This window comes from Sceloporus undulatus, chromosome 3, assembly GCF_019175285.1.
Source record: "Sceloporus undulatus isolate JIND9_A2432 ecotype Alabama chromosome 3, SceUnd_v1.1, whole genome shotgun sequence".
NCBI lineage: Eukaryota > Metazoa > Chordata > Lepidosauria > Squamata > Phrynosomatidae > Sceloporus > Sceloporus undulatus.
Window position 1 is genome coordinate 77,028,314 of NC_056524.1, and position 9,399 is coordinate 77,037,712.

The 9,399-nt window shown below is 42.3% G+C and overlaps 1 protein-coding gene across 1 annotated transcript in view; it reads left to right on the forward strand.

Annotated features, from left to right (window-relative positions):
* The window catches only part of RPGR (retinitis pigmentosa GTPase regulator), a 117,111-nt gene that overhangs the window by 30,826 nt on the left and 76,886 nt on the right, over window positions 1-9,399 (forward strand).

Consider the following 9,399-nt stretch of genomic DNA (forward strand, 5'->3'; position numbering starts at 1 on the left):
AAACCCCCACCCCCTGGCATGTGGGCCCCGCCCTGGAGGGTAGGTTTGAAGCTCCACCCCGCGGCTGTCGGCCCCCCAGTCGCCTGCGAAGTGACAGCAAACCCGGCCCCCGGCTCAACAAGGAATGTTGCCTACCCCTGGACCCATAGAGTCCATGGCAGTTAACAAGTGGCAGTCCAAACGGAGCATTCAATTCTGCAATGTAGCTTGGGACTCTTGTGGCCCATTCATCTTGTGTAGTACATCTCTCTGTACTTGGCTAGGCTTCAGATGACAAGAATCTACCACAGGACCAAATTGAATCAAAATGGTTCACTTAGTCATTACTTGCTCCCAGGCCGTTTCCACTACTTAGGGACTCCTGTGCTAAAGGAAAAAGGCATTGTTTGCTTACTCTCTTTCCCATCAACTTCTTGAATCTCTCAGTGATTCTCTTATCATCCACTTTTGGGGTGTCACCTGGTGTTTGCATAAAAATGAAGGATAACTTACTCCAAAAAAATATGCAAGGACGAGATTTCAAGCAGCCTTTGTATTTTCCCTGGGGGGTTCAACAACAATAGCTACCTTAATTTTAAAAATTCTGCATAATCATTTAGTTCATTTCTGACTGATAATTCCTGAGGGCTCACGACCTAGGAGACCCGATGGTCCAATTTTGCCCATGATTTCAGGTGGAGGGGGAGAAGCCCACATCATTGTCTAAGGGTGCATCCCAACTGATTAAAAAAAACTAGAGCTCTCAGATTTAGTTACTGTTCTTTCCAGTTTATTTTGGAGATCATATACACTTTTGTTTATTCCAGAACATTTCTGTCAGTTCCCGGTACAATAGTGAGACTTTTATACCAGTTCCTCAGTCTTTATTTTAACCCAGTTAAAAAAAACTGGAAACAAGACAGTCTAAAATTCTGGGATTTTTCAATTAGTCTGACTGTGTCCTAAGAGGGGTTCCAGGTCCTGTCCAGTCCTCACCTAATCCCATTTTGCGGTCCATGATCATGCAATAGTATTCTTTATCATAAAGGAATGAAAAGGGAGGCAGAAAGAAGAGTAATTTAAGGTTCCTTACTCACAGAGGACAACAGCTGGCAAACAATTCCAGTATGAATTCTTCAACAGCACTGTCCCAGAGACAGCCATAACAGGAAGTGGACATCTGCAGAATGAAGCTATCTACTTAAAGAAAACAATATCCCCTTGAAATTCTCACACTGCTGCCTTCCCTACCTGGCAAACATCCAGATGTATTGAATTGTGATCTCCACCATCCTAAATGAGCATGCTGGCTCGATACAGTGGGTGTTTTAGTCCAACACATCTGGAAGGTGCCAGTTTGGGAAAACTATGCTACTTTGACATGCTCTAGCTGCTGGTGCAATTATGTTTTACAACAAAAATATTCAGGTCTAAAAAAACACAGAAGAAAGCAACAGAAGAAACATTTAAAGATGATTTAACGTGGTTGCCATTGGAATTCCCATACAGAAGAAAAAGAAAAGGCAAACAATCTTAGTGAAAAATGCTGTGATGGCAACAATCAACATTTCTTGGATAAAGAAAGATGAACTATCAGGGAAAAGAAGCAGAGCTTCTCAGTCAAATGAGGAATTCTAATGGGTTTTAAATTTTATAAATTCAGCAGGGCCTCCAGCATGGTGTGTGAATCATCATCACCATTGTTACTTTTAATGCTTTTCCCCCCTGTACAGCAAGGGTGAGGAGCAAAGGGTTCTCAAATGTTTTTTGACCACAGCTCCCCTATTCCTAACCACTGGCTATGCTGGCTAGGCTAGGGTTGCCATAATCAGGACCTCCAAACCAGGACAAATGTAGGACAACATTTTCAAATGTAGGACACACTTTTTAAAATGGAGGACATGTGAAAAAAATTTGATTTTTTTTTTTTTTTTTACAAATTTTAATATAAACGCATGTAAATTTCAATTTCAATGTTTCTTAGGCATCATCAAAATGGAAGACATTTTGGCATTATTCCTAGACAGATGGCAAAAATGTACTTCCTTTCTGGGCTAATCACCCCCAACCTCCATTCCAAAACCCACACAACGCACCATTGGGCATTTCACATGGCTTTAACTTAACGTGGCCTCTTGCATATTTCAGAGGCTTATTGCATAACCAAACCTCTTGTTGGGTTAACACTAGCATGGTTTAACATGGCTATGCATATTGAACACGTCCAGGTGGTTTCACAAGAAAGTGGATTTTGCCGTTTCAGGTTTCTTGCACCAACTATACTTCTCAGAAGTGTGTACTTGGTCAAGGGACTTTGGTTTTTCTTCACTGCGCATGGAGTTTGTAAAAATCACAGCAACTTACATTGGCCGTGCCTCAGAGAGTATCAGTATCACCATCGTCGTCCATCATCACCTCATTGTCACACAAGGGAGGCTTGTTAGCATTAAAAGCACAAAAATACACCAAAACCACACTTTGGAAGGTGACACTCTCTCGGCTTCAGAAACTGACTCTATCAACATCATCATCATCCATCTCATCATCACCACACTAATCATGGACAAAACAAGGGAACTTGTTAGCATTAAAAGCACCAAAAACACACAGAAAGGCATTGGGAAAAATGCACTTTAAAAAATAAACTTTAAAAATGCATTTTAAAAAATAGACTTTAAAAATAGACTTAAAAATGCATTTTAAAAATAGACTTTAAAAAATAGACTTTAAAAATGCTTTTAAAAAAAAATAGACTTAAAAATAGACTTAAAATGCATTTTAAAAAATGACTTTAAAATAGAATTAAAAGCATTTAAAATAGTTTAAAATAGATTAAAAATGCATTTTAAAAATAGATTTTAAAAATGATTTAAAAATGCATTTATATTTAAAAAGAAACATGATTTTAAAAAATAGACTTTAAAAAATAGACTTTAAAAATGCACTTTAAAAAAATAAAAAAAAATCATACTGGAACTGGCCACTCACTCCTCCTCCCCCTCCTCCTCCTCCGCGCCAAAAAAGGGGCAAAGGAAATGGCCCTTTCCTTTGCCTTCTGGCTGCAGCCCGGCTCAACAGAGGAGGAACTCCTCCTCTGGCCTGGCTGGCCAATGGGGGCAGACTGGGGCTGGAACAGCCCCGCCCCCTGCCAGCTCTCACAGGCTCTGGCCTGGAGAGGGGGCAGCTGTTCAGCCCCCGCCTCAGAGGAGAAGTCCCTCCTCATCAGCTCTGCGCGGGCCCTGCAACAGCGCGCGCAGGGCCAGCGGAAGTGCAGAAGCCTTGTCTTGAAGGGAGGGTGGGCAAGACAAAGAGCCCTTTCCCTCCCTCTGGCCCAGAGTCCTTCTCCGCTCCGCCTCCTCTTCTGAGGCTCTGCCTCCTTAAGGGGCCAGCTCCCCTTTTAGGCCGGCGCACGGCCAGGGCCAGGGTCATGGCGGAGGGGGGAGAAGGCAGAGGAGGAGGAGGGGGGGTGGGCAGCCAGCCAGCCGCGTGCGCCCTGCGGCAAGGGGGACGCGCTGGGGGAGGAGGAGGTTGGAGAAGGAGGCAGAGGCGGGTGGCTGGAGCTGCATGGCAGCCACAGCCAGAGGGAGCGCGCAGGGGGCAGAGGGAAGGAGGTGGCAGAGGAGAAGGAAGCAGACGGGAGTGGGTGGCGGCCGGCTGCATCAGCAGCCACGGCCATAAAGAAGGCACGCATGGGGCAGAGGTGGCCGCAGTCGGGGCCGTCCCGCTTTTGGCGAAACCGAAACGGAACCGTGCCAGCACCGCCAAAAGTGTGATTGCCCCGCCTGCAAGCCGGTTATGGCATCCCTAGCGAAGGCTGATGGGGTTTCTTACCCAGGAATATCTGGAAGGCCCCCAGCTGCCCACCTCAGTTGTAGAGCACTGCAGAAGCACAAAATACACATCCTAATTTAATTAACTATTCTCTATATTTAATCAAAGAAGAGCATAGATCCAAGACATGAACCAGTTTGACTTCTTGTGCCCTGGGAATTTCAGTTTCTTTCTGCCAGGACTACTGATGACATGCATCATTTGGATGACAGCATTGTTTTTTCATTGACGCTTCCAGAAACCAGGTCATTCTCATTGAAAATCTGTCTGGGATTAGCCAGACAGTTGAAAGCTCGCAGTACACAAGGCATTCATCGGCTGTGCCTAGAACAAACCTCTCTGCATCGCACACAGCAAAGCAAGCTTCCGACATATATTTTTTCTGGTATATTAATATCTTGGATGAAGGAGGTTGCCATGGCACAAGTCACCATGTCCCATACCAGAAAACCCCAGCGCAACAGACAAGAAATAGTCTAGCATTCCAGAGGCGATTTTTTTTTTTTGAAGGAATTAAAGGCATTGCTTTCATCTGATTTAAATTTTGTTTTGGGACTGGGAGTTTATGGCTTAATAAGAAAAAACCAGTATTTGGATTGTGTTTGGAAAAAACAGCAAACACACAGTATTCTGTCTTCAGAAATCCTCTAGACCGTTCCTCTGTATGTAGCCTATAGTTATGCTGCATGCCCTTACTACACATGATGGACATTGCTGCTAAAAGGGTTGGAGGAGGGAAGGGATTCATTCAAGCTGTGTTTTATTGTCTGCAGTGGCTGATTCTTGCTAGCATTCAGCTCTTTTCTTCACTAGCAGGACGTAGTTGCAAGCATAAAAGGGTTTCTAATCAATGATGGTTCATATCTTCAAAGCAGAGCATCTCGATCAAATTAATAAGGCAGTCCTTAATAAAAAAAATTTAAAAGTTCTCCACAGTCATAAGGAAAAAAATAATTGTTGTCATTCCCAAAAACTTTGTGCTTAAGATTACTAATATTGAAAACAATACATTGATTTTAAAAATCACTGACTTCCTAGCAACTATTTTAGGGTTCAGACTAAGCTGAAATACTATACGCTCTGTTCTTTAACTGCATCAGGTCCACTTCAATTTATGGTGACCCTATGAATGAGAGACATCCAAGTCACCTTGCCATCAGCAGCCCTACTCAGGTCTTGTAGACTCAAGTCTGTGGTTTTTTATGGAGTCCATTCTTCCAAGAAAACCCCATAATAGGTTCTCCTTAGGGTCCCTTAAGATGGAAATAACTTGAAGGCACACAACAAACAAATTGTCTTTATTTAATTACATTAAGTAATTATTTAAATTGTATCTATACATATAATTAGTATATAACACATATTTCAAATTTGTAATTTGTTCCCCTTTGGGATGAGGATAAATGTCCACTCTGATTAAAATCCTCTCCCACCGTTGCAGTTAGTGTAGCATTAGAAAAAGGTGGAGCCCTTTTCTGCTAAAACAACAGCACCAAACCGTAAAGGGCAATTTAGTGGGAATTAATGGGACTGGCCAGTAATAATAACCATCCAGGGATGCTTCAAATTTGGGGTGTCACTGCATCTATATGGATGTCAAAAAATAAATCTAGATGTCAAAACATCCCATGAAGGGTTTGTCATAAACCATGGTTACCTTAAACTCTAAATCTAACTACTTGCTCCTGGAAATGCTGATGTTCAGTGAGCTCTGAGTGCCACTCATTGCCCAGGTTCACGCGGAAGGAAATCCCCATGGCATTCTCCAATCACTGCTCAGAGATATCAGCAGGGATTTATTCCTTTGTTAGCCTCTAGGAGGCAGGTTGATGGATGGATTCTATTGGGAGCCAAATATGTGGGCTAAATATGGGACCACCATGCAGTGGCATCACTAGGTTTGATGTCACCCAGTGAGAAACTCATGGTGTCATCCCCCCATTTGAACTCCTCCCATACTATACCACACAGAATCCTTAGTAAAAATTTATTTGTAATAATTTATATATATATCATAATTTCTGTATATCACTGAATGTATAATAATTGTGACATAAACAACTAGCAAAATTAAATTGATCCTGGGAAAAGCGGTTTATAAATAAACAATTTATTATTATTAAATGTATACCTTTAAATTACGATAACATACACACAGAATAAATGTGTTTACATATACATAGCTTTATGTGGTTAAAGTGAAATTTTGGTAAAATATGATGTTGTTAAAGAAAACTTTAAATTTCTCAAAATTTTAATTTTATTTTTAAAAAAAACCTCTGGGGCCTCTCCTTTCTCCTTCCACTAAGCCTCACCCCACTCACACCATCTCTTCAACATTTCACAGAGATACAGGTGAATGTCACAGCCCATTTCTGCCAAAATGGATATGTCTGAGGACCAGTGGTGTCACCACCACCCCTTAGGATGTCACCTGGTGCAGTCCACACACTCCGCACCCCCCTAGTGATGCCACTGCCTCCATGTGTCAGAATAGGCCTGTGATCCAGAGAGTTCCTCAGTCTGGTAGAGAGCTACTGAAAATATGAGAATTGTCTCCTGCAACATTGGCCAAAGGGACTTTCTAGAACACATGTAGTGAGATAACATGATCTACCTTACTTAGACTTATTTTTCATATGCGCATATCCAAAGGTGGTGGAAGCACAACAAAGCAATCATTCTGTTTATTTTGCATCCACCACCGCCACCTGTTCCCATCTTGAAAACTGGTTCATGGTCCATTACCACATGCCAGATCACCCTCCCCTCTTCTACTCCTTTTTTAATTCCCCAGATGGTCTTGGTAGGAGCACTGATGGCTGCTTTGTGAAGATCTGTGGAGTCATTATTAATTACCATATCTCAGACTTTCAGTTCCACCAACAATGCCAGGAGTTACCACAGCCTCCTGAGGGGAGAAACATGAATCCCATTCCTTGTGTCCTCAGCCTATTATCTCTCATTTACATCTAAACTAGTTTTTCAAACCACTTTAAATGCTGCTCCTTTCCACTTTTATTTCCATGCAAATGCATGAAAAACTTTATTCTTTCCAAGCTCAAATCTTGCATGCTTTCTTTTGCTTCTTGTTTCAATCATCCATTGTTTTGAACTAAACCTTTTTTTTCTTGGGTAGCAATTATTATTTCTAGTGTGTTTTCCAGAGTATTCTAAAATGGCATTTGATTATACGTAAAGCATCAGAATAAAGCTCCAGTTCCCCTCCCCCCCTTCATTAAGGACACAAAAGATTCCTGCCTGAGCCAAACAGCACTTTGTGATTTAATGCAGCTTTATATTCTAAATCACCGCCTTGGTCTGTGCAAAGCAGATCCTGGAGTGAATCAATGCTTTTTCCTGCTGCCAGCGAGCACCCTTTGCTAACTCCAGACAATTCTGCCACTCCGCAGAATTAGCATTTGATTAAGCAACCCCAGTGCACACAGAACCTTAGAGCCATGTGCTTTCAGGCTATGGTAATTCCCAGGGAGTCAAAGGAAGACAAGAAAGAACATCGCTCTGCAGGAAATAAAATGGCAGGCTTCATTACTGGGCAAGAGATGAGCATGTCTTAATGATTCTGATGGCTGCCCCTTCCCAAGAGCTGCTTTACTAACATTTGAGGGGTCATTCCATTTTTTTCCCCTTAAAAAAACAACAACAAAGCAAAACATAGGAAGTACCTCTGCACTTACTGATACCCCAGAGAAGTGAGCACAGAGCTAGATTTCCCAGGGTTCCATGGAGGGAAGGAAACACTTTGCAACTGGTTTAAATCTAAAGATGCAAAGACTAACTTGTACAGATGCTGAGTATCACCTATAAACATACCTTCCCACGTATGAAGATCAAGTGGCAGTCTACTAGGCACTGCAGGAGTGACCTTAGGGCTGCCAAGCTGAACTTCATGACCCAACATTTGCTGAGTATACTGTCTACAGTAAAATGGGGCTGGAGGGAGCAGTAAGTGTATTTATTTATTTAAAAGGTTCTGCAGATTTTTAGCATACTGTTAACTCCACATGAACTTCCATCTTTTTATATAAATTTATACAGATTTCAGAATACTAACTACAACACTTGAGCTCTTTAGTGCATGAGTTCACTTTAAGGTGGGTTATAGACCACCGCTTTGAGGCGGTCTGCCGCCACCGCCGCCGTTTGCTCCGTAAGGGAGCCGCCGCAGCAACACCGCGCGGCTCCCTTGCGGAGCAAAAAAGAAGCTCCAAAATGGAGCTTCTTTAAGCGCCGCCTCTATGACGTCACGAGGCACCAGGGGCAGACTCACGATGTCATAGACGCCGCGACACGTGTGGACGCACAGTGTCCGATACGTAAACATGGCGGCCCCCATGTGGAAGGGGCGCCGCCATGTTGTACGTATGGAATACGTACTAGGGTTAGGGGGTGCGGAAGCACCGCCCCTTCCTAACCCTAGTACGTATTCATTACGTACTAAATGGCGGTCTGTAACCCGCCAAAGTTTCCTTTTCTGTTTCCTTATTAGTGTCATTTGTTCTATATAAAAATCCATGGAATGGAGTGACATTACTAAGCACTCTAAGTAGCTGAGAAAAGATGGGTATTACTGGACTGGCCTTCGAAGAATTGCACAGGCTTGCCTTGCCCAGAAAGTCATTTATTCTGGTGCCATTCTTGACCCTGTGCTGTCCCTCCTTCACCAGGAGGACTAGAACCAGTTGGGTTTCAATAAGCAGCACTTTAAGACTTGAAACAGAAAGACAATACAAGAAGGTGGATTTTTATCTTGTTAAGGGAGCCCTATGGGGCCTGTTGTGGTTCTGTTTCAGAACTATTAAAGGGATTCTGTTTTTAGTAGTCTTCATAGCTGTGTCAAGGCCAGAGCTGGGGGAAATTACATTTTCTCCATGGCCAATGGCTGGGAGATTCTGGTGTTTGTTGTAAAAAAAATATCCTCCCCCCCCCCCACACACACACACACTCACACACACACCATCTCTGGAAAAGGCTCTGCTGCTTCCTCCCAAAAGAAGCTCAATGTGCCCCCTGTCTCCTTTTTATGGATTTTCCACCTAACATTGAAAATACTCCCTCTTTGAGAAAGTTTTTCACCTTCTGGTTTCTAATGTTGTGCTTTAATTTTTAATTCTATGACTGGCTTCACCATTGGAAATGTATGTTGTTGGTATTTAACAATGGCCAAAATCCCCCCATCTTTTTTGTTATTTAAAATATTCTTTATTTTATATCATTTCTTGTTACTACATCTATTATTTGTCACTTTGTTACTGATGTTTTGCCATCAAGAAATTCAGGGTATACATTCTCTAAGCAGATAAATAAATAAATAATACTATGAACTGCCACAGAATAATAGAATTTACACAGAGCATGGAACTGTCATGTTAAGGAAAAAGCAACATGGGTTATACAGTCAAAGAAATAAAACATGTATGTGAGAGTCAGGGTGACTCAGCAGAAGCCAATTGGAAACCACACAGGTGTAAATGATAATACAATTAACAAGTCCTGAATGCCAAGGACAAGAAATGTAAAGTGGATAATTGGACACACCTGACAATTGTTAAGTGGTCAAGGCTGAGA